This window comes from Pongo abelii, chromosome 9 (assembly GCF_028885655.2).
Source record: "Pongo abelii isolate AG06213 chromosome 9, NHGRI_mPonAbe1-v2.0_pri, whole genome shotgun sequence".
Classification (NCBI taxonomy): Eukaryota; Metazoa; Chordata; class Mammalia; order Primates; family Hominidae; genus Pongo; species Pongo abelii.
In genome coordinates, this window is record NC_071994.2 from 10600949 (window position 1) to 10622486 (window position 21538).

Below are 21538 nucleotides of genomic sequence, written 5' to 3' on the forward strand. Positions count from 1 at the left end.
CTGGAGGGCAGTGGTGCGATCTCGGCTCACTGCAACCTCTGCCTCCCAGGTTCAACCGATTCCCCTGCCTCAGCCTCCCAAGGAGCTAGGACTACAGGCATGAGCCACCACACCCGGCTAATTTTTTTTTTTTAATTTTAGTAGAGATGGGGTTTCACCATGTTGGCCAGATGGTCTCGATCTCCTGACCTCGTGATCCGCCCACGTCGGCCTCCCAAAGTGATGGGATTACAGGCATGAGCCACTGTACCCAGCCTGGATGCTGTTTTTTTTCTTAATGCCACTTGCCCATGAGCCAGGGAAGGGGCTGGGGTTATTCTCTCTATCTCCTGACTCTTTCCAAATCCTGACAACAATTGGCCATGCATAGTGCCCAGCCTTGCAGCTACCTGGTTTTCCCTCCCTGGGGGTGGAAGGACTGGGAAGAAAAAAATGAAGTTTTTCGAGCTCCTGGCCATGCAGGGCCACCCACCCAGCCCAGAGCTGGCTCCAATTCCCCCAGCACCTGCTCTTCTTGCTAAATGTCATTCAAAGGATCCAACTGGGCTGCCATGGCCTGGGCTTCCAGAACAAGCACTGCCTTTCCCCACCACGGGAAGCACCACGGGAAGCAGGACCATCAGGGAACTGGGGAAGTTGGGTCTCCGTGTTCCTGGCCTCTGTCTGGTGCCCACCCCACTTCCTAGGTGGGGGGTCAGTCCTCAACACCGGCAGCCACCCTCCTCTTCCACACAGACGGAGAGCAGGGCAGGCTGTTCTGGAATCCAAAACAAAACCCCGAGCCCTCCCCAGCACCTCTCATTAGCGCGGCATGTGGAAGGGCCGTGGTGCCCTGGTGTCTGTATTCCCCCTGCAGGAGCCCCTCTTTGGAAAAGGGCTTTTATTACACATCTGAGAGTGCTTGCTCTGGTTTGAAATCAGATCCAGATGGGCTCAGCTGCATCTGGGCACTTTTCTTTGTAGGGCCTAAGGTGGCTGATTTGAGAAATGCTTGTTGTCGGAGGCCGTTACAAATAAAAACAGGGATATTAGGGTTCATGTTTTAATAAGCCCAGCACCCAGATGGGGGGTGGCTGCCCACAGGGCTCACAGCCTGGCAGGGAAGGCATTTGGGAAGGGTGTGTGCCAGCCAGGCGGTGTGCAGGCTGAGTCTGATGGGGTGGACGGGGTGGCAGGGGAGTTTTCTTGGGACAAGCTGCCCTAGGAAGAAGGAGGTTTCAGAGCCAGCAAGCCCCATGGGACATCGATTCTGAATGGCCAGTGCCTGGTGAATACTACAGGTGGGGCACAGGCCCTGGAAGGGGTACCGTGGGGCTTATGCAGGAGGGAAGATGAGGACAGAGTCCCTGCACACGGGGGGAGGGCGGCCGGCTCCAGCACAAGCCCTTATTGCTATTACCACCCGCGTGATTTCATCCAATTATAAATTGCAATTTCTCCATGAAAGCGAGAGATGGAAAAAGTCCAGTGAGGTCATTCGCCTCCCTGGCTGGGGCGCAGAAATTGTTTTATACCGATGGGGGTGGGGCAGGGGGCAGCGGGCCTTGGCATTTTGAGAGGATGACGGCCGTGTCCTGGGAGCCCAGAGGCTCTAGCCAGCTGTGGCCGCTGCCTCCCGATAAAGAGAGAAACCACTGAGCTCTGCTTTTGAAATTAAGAACCCACAAAGGAGGCAGGTTCATCCCACTGGTGTGTTCACCTCAGACCCTTCCCATAGCTTCTCGGCTTTATCCTGAGAGCGTCCCATAGCTCTCAGGATAGAGGCAATGCTCCTACGGTAGTCTCCAAGGGCCCTGCCCAGCCCACCAGCCGTGTCTCCCACTACTGCCCACTAGTGCCCCGAGCTGGCTCCAGCCTGGCCCTTCACTGTACTGTTCCCCTTCTGTAAGAATCCGTGCAGACGTCATCCCTCCCTCCCTGCAATGGGCCACCCTCCGCTTGGCTTGTGTGGTCCTGTGAACCATGACAGCAACGACATAGCATGAGAAGAATTGTCTCCCTGGCTTCAAGGGAGGACCTGAGGCTGGATCCCCCAGTGCCTGGCTCAGTGCCTTGCATGCAGTTGGTGCTTAATAAATGCACCCACCAAACTCTCCATCTGCTCCCTCATTTAGAAAACCAAGGCACTAAGTGAGGCTCTTGGTGCCTGTCCAGCTTCGTATGTCCTCAGTCCACCTTCCCTGCTGCAGCCCCCACCTCCACCTTCCCTGGGGCCTGCAGAGCCTCCTGGAACCCCAGTGCTGGGATACTGGGCTCCTCAGTGTCTGTGCCCTGGGGAGGGCTTCTGGGGTGTGTATTGGTTTTCCAAGTGAGTCTGGCTGGCAGTGGTTGGGAGGTGTGAGCTCTCCAGCAGCACTGTGGCTCTCCCCTTGTGTGGGTGCATAATGATGATCATTAGTAGCCACCTGCATTCACTGAACCAAAGGAGGCCCGAGAATAAATATGTAAATGCACGCGCCTGGCAGACACCTCCCGCCAGAGCCACAGCGCCCCCAGTGGCCACCCTCCTGGCTCGAGTGAGTGGAGACCATGCCGTGTGAAGTTAGTGGTTACACTCCTCGCCTTGGCCTCCCGTTTCCACAGGCTCCAAGTCTGGTCTCTGTGCTCAAAACCAATAAAGCATTTTTTGAGTCAACATCATAAAAGCTTCCATTTTGAGTGAAAGTACTTTGAGATGCTTACACAATTCTACTTTTGTTATCATCAATGATATCACAACTGTATTAAAAGAAATTTGAAAGGAGGGAAAGAAAGCCAAGTGCCCAGTCTCACACCTCTGCACCACCCTCTGCATTTTGGCCAAATCTGCCCATACATATATGCCCGGGGACAATGCACCTTGTCCTTTCCCAGTAATTTCTGCCTTGCCATCTTCCCTGAGCTTGGGAAGACAGCATGGCTAGCAGTCAGGGAGGACCACTTCCATTGTGTGGACTGAGAAGAGGGAGTGGGACTTGTCCAGGGTTATACAACCTGCAGCAGTGTCAGGGCCTCAAACTCCAGGCCGGTTTCCTTCTTGCTGCACTACTCCAAGACAGGGTAAGAGAAACGGACCATCCACCAAACACTGCACTGAGGGGCCCTGGGCTTCTCCTGAGGCTCTCTTGTGCACCCCTCCATCCATCCATCCCTCCATCTTTCCATCTCTCCCTCCATTTTTCGATCCCTCCATCTCACCATTTCTCTATTCATTCATCCATCCATCCCTCCATCCATCTATCCATTCATCTCTCCATCTGTCCATCCTTCCTTCTCATTTCTCCATTCACCCATCCATCTCTCCATCTGTCAACCTATCCATTCATCTCTCCATCCATCCTTCCATCTGTCTCTCCATTCATCCTTCCAACTCTTCATCCATCCATCCCTCCATCAATCTATCCATTCATCTCTCCATCCATCCTCCCATCTCTGTATTCATCCTCCCATCTCTGTATTCATCCTTCCATCCCTCCATCTCTCCATCAATCCATCTATTCACCTCTATCCATCCATCCATCTCTCCATCTTTTCATCCATCCATCCATTTCTCCATCTATCCATCTGTCCATTCATCCATCCATCTCTCCATCCATCCATTTCTCTCCACCTATCCATTTCTCCATCTTTCCGTCTACCCATCTCTCCATCCAGCAAACATATTCTGAGTCTAATCATGCTCCAGGCATTGTACAAGACATTGGGGATCCAAAGAGATGCCCCCATCCTCCAGGAGCTCACAGTCCAGTGGGGAGGGCACTGGTTTTCAGAGGGCTACAGTGTGAGACGCACACAGGGCAGTGTGGGAGCCAAGAGCCCCGCCTTGCCCAGCCTTCAGGGAGCGGGGTGGATCATGGAGGCTTCTTGGAGAAGATGACACTGTGCTGTGGTTCTGGGCTACTCTCATGTCATGACAATCACATGTGAGCTCAGTGGCAATCCAGAGGAGGGCAGGTCTGGCTGGGTTTCCCCTTGACCACCTGCCTATCTTCTAGAGCCACTGCCCACCCTTGGCCCTCAGGGCTTCCTCCTGAAGTAGAAACGATCCTCAGGCCCTCAGCTTTACAGTTCATAGCTGCCTTAAAGATCAGAGCTCTCTGATATTAATTCCTATATTAGCAATTAGCCCTCCTGTTTCATTTCAACCTTTGGCTCTTCGGGATGGATTTTTATGTATGTGTCATTAATCAGATGGCTGGTATGTGCTGCTAGAAACCCAGGTGGGCTTTATGGCTGGTGACTTAGCGAAGTGGTGTTTTAAATGAACAACATGCCTCCCCCTCCCTGGGCAGAGCTGCCCTGTGGCAAAGAGGGCAGAGTTTATATCATTGTAAGCAGGTCAGAGCTGGTGCGAGCTAGGAGACCCAGGATTTTCTTTCATTTTGGACTTCCAGGCTGAGGTCAGCATCTGTATCTGACCTTTATAGATGAAAAGGCTCTTTGTGACTCAAACTGGAGTTTGTTCCATGGCTCTGACTTCCCCCTACCAGGATGGCTGTCCACAGAGCCTGTTCCTTTCTTTCCCATTGCAGAGAGCAGTCTGGGGGCTGCTTATTCCCTCTGTCCCGAGGGCACTGGAGACAGAAGGCTGGGGGCAGGGAGAGCATTGCCGTGTGGGGGCTAGGACCGCTTCAGTAATGGGCTCAGCATGTAGGGAGTGGGATGGGAAGAACATTTCAGGCTGAGGGAACAGCCTATGTGAAGGCTGGAGGTGCGAGGGCTTGGTACAATTGAGAGGTCAGTGTCCCAGAGCTCTGAGTGAGTGGAGGGCCATGATCCGAGCTGAAGCAGGGCCTGGAGCCTGGCCTTGGGGGCGCTCTGAATGCTGCGCTGAGGGGCCTGGTCTTCATACAAGGGCAGCGGGGAGGCCGTGAGGGTGCTGAGGCATGGAGGAGCGTGACCAGACTTGCAATTTAGAAAGAGCGTTCTCGCTGCTGCATGGAGAACTGGAAGGTGCCCGGGTGCACAGGAGAGGACCACTGAAAAGCTGGGACCACATCCTCAGGAACAGGGGCAGGGACCTGGGCTAGGGACCTCACACAGTGAGGGGTTGAAGGGAAGGGGCCAACTTGGGAGGCCCCCGGGCTTTACTCCCTGAAGACAGGCCTGGGTGCTGAGTGGGTTCCCGCCTCCTTCTCCTCACTGGAGGGCAGCTGAGTGCTCCCAGGAGCACCACCAAGACAGCCAGAGACAGCCGGCTTGCTATGGGCTCCGAGCCTGGTCCTGATCTGCAGCCTGCAGCCCCGGGCCTGAGCAGGAGCAGGAAGGCCTCTGGAGGCTGTGCCTTATGCTCTGTGAGATGGGCCCACCCCATTCCCTGCCCACTCGCTCCCGGCCCCCAGGCTTGGCACCGCTGCATGGCACCCGAGTAGCAGGGTGAGAAGAGGCGGAGGCGAGAGCCTGCTTGTGTGGTGAGAACCTTCCCAGCCTCCGCTCTGCTAATTAAACCATCTCCTGACAAAACCCAGACTTTCAGGGTATTTGCGAGAGTGTGCGAGCCAGGCCGTGGGTGGCTTCAGGAGTCTGTGCCGCCCGGCCGGCGGGCCTGGGCCTTTGCCAGCGCCCACCCTCAAGATGGCCATCAGAGAAACTCAGCAGGCAACGCCCAGAGCAGGGCGCTCCAGGGGTGTGGGGGGCCCACTCGCCCAGGACGGAGCTTCTCTTGCCACGGGACATCTCCCCTTCTTTATTCTCTTCCTTCCTTCCCTTCACACGTGGGCAGCTCTGGCCAGAGGTGGCCTGGGAGTTCACCCAACCCTTGGTGCTGAGTTGGCAGAGAAGCCCAAATTGGGCGCAGACCGTAGCCACCTGCCCCTCCCTACCTGCCCCACTGGACCCAGCAGTCCCTCCCTGTACTGTCTGGGGGATCTGGAGGCCCAGTTCTGCCAGGCTTAGGGTGCTGCAGAGGGGGAGGGTTCCCTAGCTGAAGCTGCCATCCTCACAGTGCAGCTGAGCAACAGGGGACCTAGAAACGGCTGCCGGTGGGCACCGCCATCCCCGGGCAGTAGGGAGACAGGAGCAGGCAGGCGCCTGAAGAGTCCTCATCCGCCTGGAGTGCTCTTGTGCCTTTGCAATCTCCTCCCAGCAAGGGCAGGCAGGAACTCCCGGGCCCAGACGCTGAGAGAGTGGGTGAGCGGGGGACCAGCAAGGGCCACTCGCACCCAGCTCACTGAGGGACCGGCATCGGCTGTCAGCTCTGTCGGGGGGAGGCCCTCGAGGGGACACAGCCGGCAGTGTGCTTGGAGTGTATGGGGACACAGCAGCCCCCAACAGGCCTGCCCTCTTCCCCTCAGGGAGGGGCACTGTGGCCAGAGCCTGCCCCTTCACAGAGCAACTCTAGGCACAAAAGGGGACAGGGCAGGGTGCGGTGGCTCACGCCTGTAATCCCAGCACTTTGAGAGGCTGAGGCAGGTGCATCACTTGAGGTCAGGAGTTCGAGACCAGCCTGGCCAGCATGTTGATACCCCTGTGTCTACTAAAAATAAAAAAAATTAGCTGGGAGTGATGGCAGGCGCCTGTAATCCCAGCTACTCGGTGGGCTGAGGCAAGAGAATCGCTTGAACCCGGGAGGCGGAGGTTGCAGTGAGCCGAGATCATACCACTGCACTTCATCCTGGGCAGCACAGCGAGACTCAGTCTCAAAAAAAAAAAAAGGGACAAGAACGACCACTTGCCTGCCAGCTCTACCTGGCAGACCTCACTGTAACGCGTCGCCCGTGCCCATTAGGGCCCGTGTCCAGCCTAGAGGAAGCTCGGGGTGATGAACCTGGTGCCACCAGCCAAGGCCGGAACCTCTTCTTTCAGGAAATTGGCCTGCTTTTGTCGGCAGAACAGTGGCTGTTCGACCCCCTGCCTGCCCATCACAGTGCTCTTGGCTGCCCCTTGGCCGAGGCAGGTGGTGGAGCCGGCAGGCAGCCCTGGTCCCCTCCTGGCCTCCAGGGTCTGGGCACTCTCACAGCGTCTCCTGGCAGCCTGGCTGTGAAGTGGGCCCCACGCTGTCCCCACGCTGGAGCTCTCGAGTGGCAGTTTGAAGCAGCACTGTGCTGGCTGCAGCGCAACATATCCTGCAGGCTCATGGGCCCCTGGGGGGTGGGGGGACCACTGCTGGAGACTCCCCAGGGAGAAAGCTGAGGAGCTGTCAGAGAACCCAGGCTTTGCCCAAAGGCAGTCATCTCCCTCCCTCGGCTGCCCCTTCCCCAGACCCTCCCCTCAGCCTCACGCTCCTCCATTCAGGTCTCAACCCCTGACTTGGAGCCCCTCTTGGCCTATTTCAGGAGCCCCCTGCTCACTTCCTTCAAGGGCTCTGTGCTAGTGCTGGGGGTCCGGTGTACAGCACCTCCCTCCGCCTGCTGCATCTAGAAACCCAGCCCTCCTCAGACCTCCGCTGTGAGCTGGGGATTCCAGGCCACGCATATGCCATCATCCGAGTTACTCAGGTACAGCTGGGGGAAGCTGCCTTTCCTTCCAGAAGCATCCACTAGCAACCTCCGTTCTCTACTTCCCTCCCACCAGCTCTGCCAGCCTCCAGCCCCCAGGGACAGGTGCCCTCTCACTCAGCTCCCAGCTCTCTGGTTTCCCTGCACCAGCAAGAGCCTGTGCCAAGGGATTTTTTGCCTGTATTGGAAATCTCCCACCCTTTCCCTCCTTCCCGTAAACATGCTCTCTCTGGCCGAGAGCAATGCTGTGCGCTCGGCCCAGGCGGCCAGACTTTGTTAATATTTACAGCAAGTGGCTCAGGAAGCTATTAGCTTCCTTTTCTTGTTGTTAATTGAAAGAGGAGAAAATGGTTGTAACACTTCAAAAGAACTTAAAGCACAGCCTGAGAGACTAGCTGAATTGGGAGGAATGGGGGAAAAAGAGAGAGACTATTTTAAATAAATAAAGCAAGCAAGCCAGCCCACACCTCACACGAGAGTAGAATGTCGTTCCTTCCCCATCTTTGCAGACGCCTGGATTTCCTCTGAGGTTTCCTTAGTGCCTCTCATTGCATATTTTCCTTTTCATTCGGGAGCCTGCCTTAAGGAGAGAAGGAGGAAGAGAAAGGATTCGCTGTACACTTTTGTTAATAACGAGGCTCTTTGAAGCCACAGCTAAGGAGGCCCCTAGTACCTTCACTCCTGGAGCACACGGGGCTGGGCGACCTGTGGCTGCCTCCCCTCCTGGGACACAGGCCCAGATGGGACATTCTGCGAAATCCACTCCTGGGCCCCCCAACCTGGATGTGACCTCTGGGAAGTGCTTCGGCCCCAGTTCCCCTGTGAACCCCAGGCACAGCCAAGGATGCCGTGGTCATGGGGTCGGGGGTGACTTTCTGAATCCTGGTAGATAGGGGCCAGCACTGAGAGGCCTCTGGCCTCTGTGGTCAGCCTCTCTGAACCACTTTTCCCAAAGACAAATGGTCCCGCCCACCGCAGCCACACATTGAGCTTTCGGAGTCTGCCCCATGACGTACGTGACCAAATGGCTCTGCTAGTCACCCTGCGGTTAGGCAGGAGCAGGGATGGATGACTCACGAGGCCTTCACTCCAGGAGCCTGCCATTCATTTCCAACTGACAACTGTTTCTTCCTCCAGGAAGCTTCCCTGACCCTTCCTTGTCCCTAGCCTGCTCAACTTTGTTTATTTGGGTTTTTTTTTTTAGATGGAGTCTCACTCTGTCGCCCAGGCTGGAGTGCAGTGGCACGATCTCAGCTCACTGCAACCTCCACCTCCCGGATTCAAGCAATTCTCTGCCTCAGCCTCCTGAGTAGCTGGGATTTCAGGTGCCCGCCACCATGCCCGGCTAACTTTTTTTTGTATTTTTAGTAGAGACAGGGTTTCACCATCTTCCATGTTGGTCTTGAACTCCTGACCTCGTGCTCCACCTGCCTTCGCCTCCCAAAGTGCTGGGATTACAGGCATGAGCCACCGGGCCCAGCCTAAGTTTTGTATTTTTAATAGAGATGGGGTTTCACCATGTTGGCCAGGCTGGTCTCAAACTCCTGACCTCAGATGATCTGCCTGGCTTGGCCTCCCAAAGTGCTGGGATTACAGGCATGAGCCACCGCGCCCGGCCCTGGCCTGCTTAGCTTTGGCCTCTCAGGCTCCCCTGGCACCCTGCTGTCTATCAGCCGGCTCTTCTCTGCTTCTGCAGAGCAAGGTGGCTTACTGTACCAGACACAGAGGGATGCCTTGCCCCCAGCTTCTGGTTGCTGCACAGGCTGCATTAATGGAGGAATCAACGGCATATTGAAGGAGGTGATCACTATACCACCTCCTCCCTCTTTCCACCCTGGTCACACCAGACTAGAACACTGTTCTGTTCTGGGCTCTTAGAGACGCACAGCCACACTACAGAGCGGGAGGCCCAGTGGGTGGGGAGTGACCTTGGCCATGACCAAGAGGGGGTGGGGCTTGTTCAGCCCTGTCCAGGGAAGAGGGCAGTCTCCTGTCCTCAGCAGAGAAGGAAGACTGACCTGTTCTGGGAGGCCCAAAAACTGGAAGGACTGGGAGGGAAGGACTGGGAGGGATGGAGTTAAGAAAGAAATCTGTACCAGGCAGAGATGCCCAAAGGTGGGCCAGACTGCCCCCGCCAGGGGCATCCATACCTAGTCTACATGGCCACTGGCAGAGATGCCAGGCAGCGGTGAGCACACCAGGTGGAGGCCTGGCTTCCTGGCTCACTCAGCCCTTGCCCTCTCCACCGGGGAGTATAATTGTCTTTTCCCAAAGGGCCGTGAGCTCTTACGGGTAAGGACTGTGTGACAACAGCAGTGACAACACCAGCAGCTGACTCGATTGAGTTCTAGATGGCCCAGGCACACAGAGCTGAGATGTTGATATGGATAATAATAATACTAACAACAACAGTAGTGGCCGCCCTGTGTTGTGTCCGAGGCAGACGCTATTCACATGTCGCCTCACTGAATGCACAGGCACTGTTATTACCATTCCAATTTTCCACCTGAGAAAACGGATATTCAGGAGCCTGCCCAGGGTCCCACAGGGGGTCTGCTCCGGAGCCTGGATGCAAACTCACTCCTCTCTCCACTCTGGGTCCTCAAGGCCACACCAGCCACTCCGGTGTGGCCAGGGACTAAAGGTCGGCAGGAGGCTGCAAGCCAAGCTCCCTCTGCAGGGTCACAGGGCACGTTAGCATATTAAAGGCTCTGAGAAGTCCTGCGGCAAAGATGCCAATTAAAGTTTGTTCACTCCAGCGGTTACCAACTGACTTTGTCTTTGGTGACACCTGTTAACCTCCCAGCATTCGTGTCTTCTTCAAACCATGCTTGGGGAGAGGCTGTGGGTGTTCATGCACCCGTTTACTCAGGCTTTTGGTAAGGGGCTGCTGTGTGCCAGGCAGGGTCCTGGTGCTGATGACATGCAGTGGTGAGGACAGGCCTGTCCCTGCCCTGTGCCTCCCTGGTGCCCAGCTGGTGGCTGGCACACAGTGGCACACGTGCCTGCAGCAAGTGAGGGCTGAATGAGAGTGGGAGTGGACAGGGCAGAGGAGCCGGGCTGGGCCGTGGGAAGCCACGTGTCATGACCACACGCGGTCTCTGAGCTGCCACATCTCCTCCCATCGTGGATGCTGTGTCAAGACCTCCGGCCACACCCAACCTCAACCTCTCCAGCGGCATATAGGCCCCTGGGAGGCCCCACCAGCCCTCCATAGGTAGGGTCAGAGCCCTCTGCCCCCACCCCAGGACCCCTGCCAGGCCCAGCACCTCTTCCCTTCCCTTCAGGCCCCGTGTCTCTGGCCTTGACATTCTGATCACATCCCCTGGCCTGCCTGGAATACTAATTCTCCCCATATGAAACCATCCGTGTTTAATTTTTTTAAGAGGCAGACAGAAAGACAAGAACAGGGGAGACGTTAGTGGGTAGGAATTGGAGCCCTCTTTGGAGCCTGAGACTGTGCAGTGACTCCACCCACTCGGGATGCCACGGCGACCCTAACACGGGCCAAGCTTGGAGGCCAGGAAGGACGGTGGCCTTTTGAATACACCAGAGTGTACTATGGTCCTGGCTTGGGTGGGAGGATTGTTTTTTGGGACCCTCAGGAGCTGAGATCACGTGGGGATAGAGGGCCAGCAGCCCCTCTGTCCTCCGTACCACCTGAGAGCCCAGAGTGACCCCACCGCCCTCAGTATGTTTCCTGCAGCCCCAGAGAGAGGCCTCGGGACACAGAGAAGAGTGGCCAGATGGTGGGATTGGCCCAGCAGCCACTCTAGTGCTCCTGCCTTTGGCTGTGCCGGGCCTCAGCAGCCTCCTGGGGGGACTGGGGTAGTGGCCCACTGTCAGGAGGGCTGTTGTGGGAAGAACAGGTAAGCCTTGCTGGAGGGGACAGGACAGTGCTAACGGCCGGTGTCCAGGTGGGGAGTTGGGGCCCCTCATGCAACTTCAGCAGCTGCGCCCCTTGGGCCGAGTGTCTTCTGAACGTCAGTCTCCTTATCTGTCGGATGGGGGGATGGTGGCGGCAACGTTCTAGGCTGTGGCGAGGACTCCAGGAGGTGCTGTGCGAACGCCCGAAGGACTGGCCCAGCTCTCCCTGGGCATGCACCTCAGCTACTGTTGTAACCCACCAGCCCCAACCCCACCCCAGCCTCACCCCTGTAGGCTCATCCCCCCACATCCACCTCCCTGGCACCAGTGCAGCCCTGGGGCAAAAGCTGCGGTGGTGCCACCCGCCCCCCAACCTCCCTACCTCGCATCCTCATGTCCCCAGAGGAATGAATGAGATTGTAACGGCAGGAAACTTGACAGAAAATGAAACGTGATGAAATCAGCTACGTGAGTGATGAAATCCAAATCCCAGCCTCCTCCTGAGGTGGGGTGAACGCTGTCCCATGCTCCGCGGGCTGCAGACCCTGCAGCAGAGCCTGCCACGGCCCACTTCCCTTGCCCCAGGAGCTGGAGTCTTAGGCCCCCTCCCCATCCCTCTTCTCTCCTCCTCCCCTCCCTCCTCCCCTCCTCCTCCCACGTCCCTCCTCGTCCTCTCTTCCCTCCTCCTCCGTCTTCTTCCTCCTCTTCCTCCTCCCCTCCCTCTTCCCCTCCTCCTCCCATGCCCCCTCCCCATCCTCTCTTCCCTCCTTCTCCCCTCCCTCCTCCCTTCCTCCTCCCACGTCCCTGCTCGTCTTCTCTTCCCTCCTCCCCTTTCTCCTAGGCACAGTCAGCAGTCAGTGACCAACTGATCCAGAGGTCAGAGGTCAGTGCTACAGATTGTGCCAGTGCCCCCTGCAGAGCAGACCAAACTGAGACCACCCTGGCTGGCCCTCCCCCTCCGCTCTCCTGCTTTACTTCCTCCCTCAGGGCTCCCTGAGAGTGCAGGGCTGGACCCGACCCACGCGGTTTCTGCAGAGCCCCAGAGACAAACCCCAAGTGCCTGGTGGAGAGACGCCGCCACCCCTGCCCCCATTTTAGTCTTGGGATGCCCCCGCCTCAGAGAAGGGGTCTGTTGGTGGCTGGGGACAAGGCCTGGGGCTGCGCAGTGCTCCAGCTGGGACCCTTCCTGCGGCGATGGCTGGCCACAGCCTCCACTTCCTGCCTCATCCCGCAGCCTCCTGGCCCAGCCACCTGTGAGCAGGCAGAGCCAGTCGAGGGAGGGCCCGGGGAAGCAAATGTGGTTATTTGGCCTCCTCCTCCTCCTCCACCTCAGGGGCTGCCTCATAAATTATTATCGACCCACTGCTGCCTGGGCTGGAGGCGAGTTGAGGAAATAAAGCACCGGGCTCAGTAATTGTGCCCTGCTGCCTGAGTTTACTTATTTGTGGCTTTCCTACCCACTAAGAAACGAGACGATAAATAACTGCTGGCTATTAGGCTCCCAGACGGGAAAAGCAACACACGATGCATTTCCCGAGGACGAGCAAAGGCTGGAGACCCACAAGCCCATTGGCCTTTCCCACACCCTGTCACCCTGTGGACTCAGGCTGTTTGGGGCCTGAAACCTGGGGCCTGGGAAGACAGGCAGAGGATGAGTCCCCAGCCCCGTGGGGAGAGGGTGCATATCTTCCCCTCCCCCAGCCCCATTCTAGAAGGTTCTGGGCTCAGGATGACATGGCTGTTGAGTCCAGTCACAGGCTTTGTGTTTCCCTTTTGTTTGTTACTTGGATGGAGGGCCTTGTCGTAAGTGCTGAAAGAATGAAGACGCCACCTTATCCAACCCTCTCACTTTACAGGGCGTGGGGGGCAAACTGAGGCTCAGAGAGGTGAATGCCCTGCCCAGGGTCACACAGGGCAGAGCTGGTCTCGGCTCCAGCACCATCATCCTCCTCATTCTTTCCCTGGGGGCAGGACACCTATGAGCGGGCACAGAGACTGGCATTAGGAGCCCTTACCCTCCTCTCAGCCCTGCCCCCACAGGACTGGCAGCTTCCCCGATGGCACCGTCTCAGGGCCTCTCACCCTCCCTCAAGAGCCCCACTTTGTCCAGGCCCTGGGCCAGCTTCTCTCAAAGCATCACCTCCACCCCAGGAGTGGGGCCAGGCTGGGACTGGGGAGTTCCTTGCTCTGAGAACAGTCTCCCCAAGTTTTCAGCTGCTTTCTCTGGTCCGTGGCTGCCGACCTGGCAGCTGGGAAGGAAAGTGCATGAATAAGAGGAGGAGGCTGGAGAAAGCCCTGGGGGAGTCAGGGGAGGGGGCTGGACCCACACCCGTGTTGAATCCCACCCCTGCTCTGTGAGGCGATGACTCCTTCAGGTTATAGATGGGGAATCTGGGCTCACAGATGATGAACCTCCTGCCCCAGGTCTAGGGGACTTGCGGGCCCTGTTTTGACCGAGTTTGGGTACGAATCCCTGGCACACTGGGACACTTGGCTGCCCTATCCCGGTCTCACAGCTGGTAAACAGCAGCACCAAGCCCTGCTCTCCCACCCAGAGCCCGGGGCCCTTACCTCCGCGGTGCAATGCCAGCCCCTCAGCAGAGCACTTGTCCCGTCAGATCACTCCCTCACCCGCCCTGTGCCTTGGAAGGCTGCTGGTCACCAGCGAGCTCCTGGGCCCCTGCCTTCCAGCTGGGTTCACAGAGGAGCCACAGCAGCAGGCTGGAGGGAGGGAGGGCAGCTGGGGGGGGCGGGCACAAGTCCCTGAGGCGTCCCTCTCTTGTCAGTGGCCCTCCCAGTGGCTTCAGTGGCTGTCTCTGAGTCTGGTAACCTTTGCCTCCTCCCCAGCCTCCATGGTGACAGCTGCCCACCTTCCCCTGTTGGTTTCCTAACCCCACCCATGACTTTGTGAACGGCGCCTTCAATACACCCAGTTCCGCCTGCGATCCTGCCTAGTGCCCCTGCCAAGTAATAACAGAACAGTCGCTCTCACCCACCAAGAGCCCACCATGTGCCAGGCTCTGTTCAGTCTCTTACTGTCTGCTGTCGTTCATCTCATGCTCTTAGTGACCTGGGGAAACACACGATTATCCCCATTTCACAGACAGGGCAGCCAAGACCCAGAGAGGTCGAGTGACTTGTCGTGGGTCACACAGCCAATAAGGGTGGCCTGGTTGTGTGTGCTGATGGAAAAACAAAACCTGGGGAGGAGGAGGAGACCCGCTCCAGGCCAGGAGAAACAAACTGTAAAGAGCGGTGCCACCTGCAGCTGAGAGGAGAGTCAGCCTCTGCTGTCCTGGGTGAGCAAGGGGAGGCCAGGCAGCCGGCTCCTGAGCGCCTGCCCTGCCCCAGGCCCACACCCGCACCTGCAGGGCTCACAGGGAGGATGCTTGTGCCGGCCTTCCACAGGTGAGGACCCCGAGGCTCCCAGACAGTCACGCCCAAGGCCCCACTGCCCCCTGGTCTGTGCTGCCCCTCCCTGGCCCCGCCTGGCCACCGAGCCTAGTGACGCAAGGTCCCCCCATCTCCTGGCTACGGCTCCCCTGGGTGCTTGCCTGGTCCCTCCCCAGAGGAGGCAGCGACTTTTACCAACCTCCTCACCCTACAACCCCTGGAGGAATCTGGCTGCTTTGGGTCCCTGCAGGGTTCAACTTTATTTTTGCAGAGCACTTTCTGAGTAACAGAACCCCCAGGGCCCTGGGGTGGAGACAGAGGGGCCAAGTGCCTATGGGAAGAGCCAGGGGAGGCCCAGAGAGCCAGTGACAGGGCCACCAGGGCCTCCACCGCCGGGGTGTTTCCACACCACAGCCCCTCTTGAGGCCCTCCCAGCTCTGGCCCCTCGAACAGCTGAGGAGGCCCGGCCTCCCCTCCTGACACAATCCGGGCCTCTCCACCTCTCCCGTCGCAGAAAGAAGGAGCTAAGCCCTGTGTACCCACTGCCTTCATCTCCTGAAACAGCCCCCAGGAGAGTGGTCTGTGGACCCCACAGTGCAGAGAAGCCAGCCCTGGGCAGGCGTCCAGCCTCCGGCCATTCAGACGTGCACGGCGTGCTCTGTTTCCTGGGTGGACAGGGTGAGGGACCACAAGGGCCAGGCCAAGCATGCCGCATCATGAGATCATCACAGGAGAGTAACTATGAGGACAAGGACCCATGGCTGCACGTCCTGGAGGGTGGCTGGGGCCATGGGCAAGGCCAGCCTTGCAGGCCGCAGCGAGTGAAGCTGCAGGATGCTGGTACCAGCTGCGCCCATTTCTTGGGGACTGCATGCCTGCCTCCAAGCCCAGAGCTCCAGCAAGGGGTGGCGACTGTGGAGAGGTGTGGCCAACTGGACCCTGCCCAGTCTGGTTCCCAGAGAACCTGGCTTTCTTGGCAGGCAGATGCAGCCCGGAGTCTCCTCGGGCTGGGGACAACCGTCCTGTGGTCAGGGCTGGGCAGGACCTACAGCCGTGGCAGGGGTGGCAGGGTTGGGGTGAGGTCTGGGTGGAGGACCCTGTTCCCACATCCGAGGTGACAGGAGCAGGTTGATTTCCCTGCATAGAGGGCATGGAACTGGGGCAGGGGCCCAGGAGAGCAGTGGGGGCGCTGCGCAGGTGCACTTCTGCCAGACCCGAGAATCGGAGACCTCAGTGAACCGTGCCGTCATTTATTTTAATGCCTCTGAGGCCCACATTTGGGTGCAGGTGAAATATGGCCCCACATCATTTACTGGTGGGGATGTGAATTGTGCTTTGCTATGGGAGGACAAACACATCCGGGGGGTGTCGGTCACTGTGGCAGCTGATCAGGGTGGCCACGTGGCTGCTGTGTGGGTGGAGGCCGGGGAGGGGTCATCTCCCTGCGTCAAAAGGCTTCTCTTCGTACCCCGCCATCAAGGAGAGAGGCAGTGACAGCTCCTGCCAGGACAGGGAAGGGCTAGCAGGCTGCCTGCTACCTCCCCTCCCAGCTCCATCCCCAGCCTCCATCCCCAGCACCGCCTGTGGAAGTCACGGGCTAGCTGGAGGAGCGGATGAGGGCTCATGTCCAGCTCCACAGCTGCTTGGGTGATCTGGGTGTGTCTACATCTCTGTACTGTGAGCACGAGAACCTTCCTTCCTCATGCCCTTCTCCCCCTCTCTGTCTTCCCTGAACACACGATGTGAGTCCCTGGAGCATGAATAGCAGTCTCAGACAGAAGTGGGGCTGCAGGGGCTGGAAAAAGCACCCCCAGCCGCAGAACCGCTGTGCAAAGGCCCAGAGGCAGGAGGAAGGCTGGCTTTGTGGCTGTCCTGAGAGAACTCAGCCTGGGGCAGGGCGGTCAGCTAGGGGACCTCAGGGAAGGGCCTGGACTTCCTCCTGAGGGCATGGGGAGAGCAGAGGGACAGGTTTGGACTGGAGAGTAGAAAGCTGGGGGTGGGGAGGGAATGTACCATCCTCTGAGCTCGGGGGTAGTCACAAGGGCACCATATGCATAGGTAAGATTCCCAGGTCTTAGAGCTGCACACTCCAGGCTGTACAGGTGCCGGTATGCACTTTACGCCTCCTAAAACCACAATTCAACAAAGGAAGCCTCCCTCTGGCCCCGAATGCAGGACTTGGGGCAGGGTGGGCTCTGAGCTAAGCCCCTCCTCCCCACTCCAGCCCTGGGGGATCCCACTGTTGAGTCCCGGCTTCCTCTGAATGGCTGTGTGTGCGCAGCCACCCACCCCACCAGTGCTGAGTGCTCATGGCCTGGCCCAGCCGACTCAGCTCACACCCCCCAGGGCTCCAGAGGGAGGGAGGGCAGGGACAGGCTGTGGCCACCTCCACCCCCACCCTCCCTCCCTGAGCCTCCTTTGAGGCTGCAAGGCCATTAACCATCTGCTGAGGCAGGGGCTGGGGGCGCAGGAAGGGCACCTGAGCCTCCCCTTCTGTGGGGGTGGGGTGGCCCCTGAGAAAAGCCCCCTTTCCTCACCCCCCCAGGACTTTATCTGCATCATCTCTTATTCCTTCTGCATCTCTGCTGGGGATGCTGTTATTCCCCAACTTGCCCAGCTGAGGAAACTGAGGCCTGAGAAGTTAAGGTTGCTGGGAGAAGCAGGCCCCCAACGGACAACACTGAACTTCCTCCTGGGACAGCCTGCAGGTTGCCCCTGGGCCTGTCTGTGGGTGATCGTCCCACTTCCCAAGGCAGGTAGGCCCAGCCTCCCCACAGCCACGTGGGGCAGAGGAAGAAGGCTGTCGCTGTGCTGGCCCATGCTGCGGCCTGGGGTGGACCCGGCGGGCGGCAGGGGACGTACTTAGTGGAAGATTTATGAGCTGGGTTAAAATTTAATTTGGGGGGACAATCCCAGCCAGCTAAGCCGGCCGCCCCAGACACATGGCCTGGTCCCGGCAGCCCCATTGTTGGGCCTGGCCCCCCTGCCAGTATCCCCCGCCCTCCGTCCCCAGAAGGCAGGCAGCCCGCCGCCTGCAGAGAAATATTAGCATGAATTCGATTTGGGGCGGGAGCAGCGGGCGCTGAGGCTTGTTTGCACTTCAGTTCAAAATTGAACAGGACAGAATCAGCTTTGGCCAGGAACCACCTCTGTGGTGCCCAGGGACAGCGCTGCTCTCCAAGGAGCCCCACTAAGCCTTCCAGCTCCCCACCTGTCCACTCGGGCGTGCCTCTCCAAGCTGCCCTCTGCCCTCAGGCCCCATCCTCTGCCCAGCACCCCCAATCCTCCCTGGTGCCCCACTGCCTGGGCTTGAAACCTGCTGATATGTTGGGGGATCTGTGCAATGACCGAACCTCTCTGAACCTCAGTTTCTTCATCTGTAAATTGGGGTAATAATAGGACCCATTGTTATAATAAGGCAGAGTTAGAACTGTGTCTATTGTGTCTGCACGTGGCCTCCCCATAGACGGAAACCCTCGCTGTGGGAGGGCAGCACCAAGGCTGGCTGGAGGGAGCAGGGGGACTGCAGAGCCCCCACACATGCAGGTCTCCCCGTGAGTCCTGTGGTCTTGAGCCCTGCCCAGGCCAAGGCATTACCTCTTTGGACCTTGGGGCTACGGTTCTTGGTTGCCCAGTCTGGGCTGGCGGGTGACGGAGAATGCTGGGGTCGCCAAGGCACGGGGTGTGGCCTAGGGCTGAGCCGAAGCAGCACGGGCATGTGGACAGCCTTGCTCCCTCCTGACTGGCCCTGCCTGACCTGCCCATCACTCTTTGACCCCACTGTCATAAGCTGGGTCCCTTCTAGGCGCTTTCCTAAGTGGGTACTGTCCACCCATTTTACAGAGAAGGAAAGTGAGGCTCAGACAGGCAAAGAAACTGCCTCAGGCCTGTAGCAGCGATGACCCAAGCCCAGGCCCCTTGACCCCAAGGCTCACTGTCCTCCCACCCTCGCTGCCTCTTTGCTGCTGCCTCCACAGCGCCTGCCCACAGTGCAGGGAGGGGGCTTCACAGGAAAGGTAGGCAGCTCAGGCAGCAGGGGCAGAGCAGGAAATGCACGTGGGCAGAGCACGTGCCAGGGGCTCCTCGAGGCTGGGGGACAGGCATCCCCCACTCTCACACATGTGTTCCTGCTGCCTCTGGCCAGGATCCAGGCCTGGAAATAGCCGTGTCACCTTCGGAGGCTGAGTCTCTGTCACTGCTTTGCCCCAGGCCTGGGAGGGAGCTGAGAGGAGTGGGAGGCAGCATCCTCCAGGAATGCAGAAGGCGCGCGTGCCATGCACTCATTTACAGGTATACCTGCACGCACACCTGTGTACACGCACACGCTCATAGATGCACACACAGGCCCGTGTGCAGGATGGCGGGGACACGCTATGGAAACCTCAGTCTCTGCCTCACCACCAGCTCCACCTCCTGAGGGACCACTGAAAGTTAGGCCAGAACCCGGCACCTGTTCCAGTTGTGTAAACGACACTCTCCATGTCAGCCCACAGCAGCGCCGGGCTGCCGCACATGTACCCCTGCCCGCGGGGCTGGCCGCACGCCTGCCTGCACGCTGCTCACACTCGCCCAGCACCCCCCAGGTCAGCGCCCCTCACCAGCCCTGGCAGGTCCGTTGGTCTATTGATGCCAACCCCTGCTGACTCACCCCTTGACCTTGGGAATTTGGGGCTGGGGCCCTTCAGGAGTCACCGAACCCCCATTCCACACACTAGCAGAAGACCTGGAGCCAGTCTGGCGAGTCCCATTCCTATTTTGATACCAGGTCCTAGCTCTAACCCGGCGTCGGCATCTCACTGCGGCCTCTCATTACTCACTTACATGCTTATTTATTTATTCCCGGCTCGTTCTCGAAAGGATTTGTGGCAGCTTACAGAAATACAACATAATACGAGAGGATCAAGAGGAGGGAGGAAGACGGGATGGAAAAAAGCCAGGCACCCGAAGCGGACAGGCTGGGGTTCAAATCCCGCCATTTGCTTCTTTTATTTTTGGGGGACAGAGTCTCACTGTGTTGCCCAGGCAGTGCTACCCAGGCTGGAGTGCAGTGGTGCAATCTCAGCTCATGGCAATCTCCACCTCCTGGGTTCAAGAGATTCTCCTGCCTCAGCCTCTGGAGTGGCTGGGACTATAGGTACCCGCCACCACGCCCAGCTATTTTTTTGTATTTTAGTAGAGATGGGGTTTCACCATGTTGCCAAGGCTGGTCTCAAACTCCTGAGCTCAGGCAATCCACCGGCCTTGGCCTCCCAAAGTGCCGGGATTACAGGCATGAGCCACCGCACCCGGCTCCATTTACATATTATACTGCTTTTTACTCATTCATCTTTGGCCTGTGGAGTCAGTTTGCCCCCCTGAGCCTCAGTTTCCTCACCTGTGAAATGGGGATGATGATACCCACCGTGTGGGTTGTTAATGGGATATGAGAAAACACCAGGGGAGACTAAGCCAGCACTTGGCACACAGGAGGTGCCAGTGGCACACGGCAGCTGCTGTGACGAGGACGGAAGGCAGAGAGAGGTAAGGGTGGGGACAGGTCAGGGCAGAGAGGCAGGGGGCCCTGGGCTGGAGCAGGCACAGCACTGCCTACCTCTGTGTCTGGTGCCCTGTGGGTCGTGGTGAAGTCTGAGCTGAGGGAAACAGGCGAAATGGGAGCAGATGACTTTCAGGGGTCCCAAATGCCAAGGCCCAGGAATCCCCTCCGAGTCCTCTCAGAGGAGGACGCTCCACATTCTTTGTGTGAGACCCAGGGGCCTGCAGGTGCAGCAGGACAGGCGTCTGGGGCTCCAGGCTGGGGGTCCCCACCCTCCCACCTGGTACCTGCACTCAGAGGTTCGGTCTTCAGCCCAGGGACCCCTGAGCTTCACCTGAATCCGAACTCCACTTCCGCCTGGAGCTCTGACTCCCACGGCCACCACCGTTAGGCACCGAGCCTTGTTTCACCCCCCAGGACGAGCTCTTGGCCCCGGCCTGGCCCTCAGTCCCTCAGCCCTGCCCTCAAGTCCCTCACCTGCCTGCCCCTCACCTTAGGGCTCCCCTACTTCAGGCTCCCTCCCAGCCATCAATCACTCCAGCCATGCTCCTGGCCCCCGTCCTGCCTTCCACGGTTCCCCCGGATCATCCTCCACCCAGCGTCTCCTCTGGCTGCTCAGAGCAGGAGGCAAGATTTTCTCCACTCCCCAGGCTCAGCCACCCTCTGCTAAGCAGGGGCCCAGTGCTGCCGAGAGCACCAATATTTAAGGGATGTTTTGCGCCTGCTCCTGGCTCTGGCCTGCTCCTGGCTCTGGCCTCCCTCCCGGGGGGCTCCAGGCGCAGCCACAGGAGGGCCTGGGGAGATGGGCACAGCCCCATCCATTCTCGCCACGGCCCCTCTGCCCCAGCCCAGGATGCTGCAGCTCACACACCTTTCAACCCTGTCAGGGGATCCGGTGCCCGCTCTGTAAATGGCTGATTTATTGACACAGCTGTGGGGATGGCATGTCCATTTAGAACACAGCAGGTGGAACGCGGCACTCAAGAGCCGGGAGTCCAGAGGGCTGCAGGATGCTGCCAAGCCCCAGCCCCACCACCGAGCGGCCACTGGAACCGTGGCCTCAGTCTTCATGTCTGTGAATTGGGGAGAACGGACCTGGACCTCTTCCCGGCAGCTCCAGGAGGCAATGGAGGGGGGCTGTCAGGCTTGGCTCTGGGCCTGGAGTTGGGATGCTGTGTGGCCAGCCCCCAAGCAGGAACAGGCTTCAGCCACACCCCCTCACCTCCATGGTTCAATCAGAGAAGCATGTATGGGGCACCGACTGAATACCAGAGTCTACACCCAGAGTGGTCCCCTCCTTTGCCTTGCTCCCTGTCCTTGGCCTGTGCCT

General features: G+C 58.6%; 2 protein-coding genes across 9 annotated transcripts in view; one reads left to right on the top strand and one right to left on the bottom strand.

Moving 5' to 3' along the window:
- Positions 1-21538, top strand: part of MACROD1 (mono-ADP ribosylhydrolase 1) — a 170341-nt gene that overhangs the window by 65571 nt on the left and 83232 nt on the right. The window lies entirely within an intron of this gene.
- FLRT1 (fibronectin leucine rich transmembrane protein 1) overlaps positions 1-21538 on the bottom strand; it is an 87113-nt gene that overhangs the window by 19674 nt on the left and 45901 nt on the right. Inside the window, exons 1-2 of one of the 5 annotated variants that reach the window (XM_054525732.2) lie at positions 11665-11862; positions 7883-7995 (exon numbers count right to left, since the gene is read on the bottom strand). The exons of 1 other annotated variant lie outside the window; for it this stretch is intronic. The gene's annotated coding sequence lies outside the window, so the exon portion shown is untranslated. Of the gene's footprint in view, positions 1-7882; positions 11526-11664; positions 11863-21538 lie in introns of those variants that run through there. 3 more of the 5 variants (XM_054525731.2, XM_054525733.2, XM_054525730.2) reach the window with 3 other exon arrangements.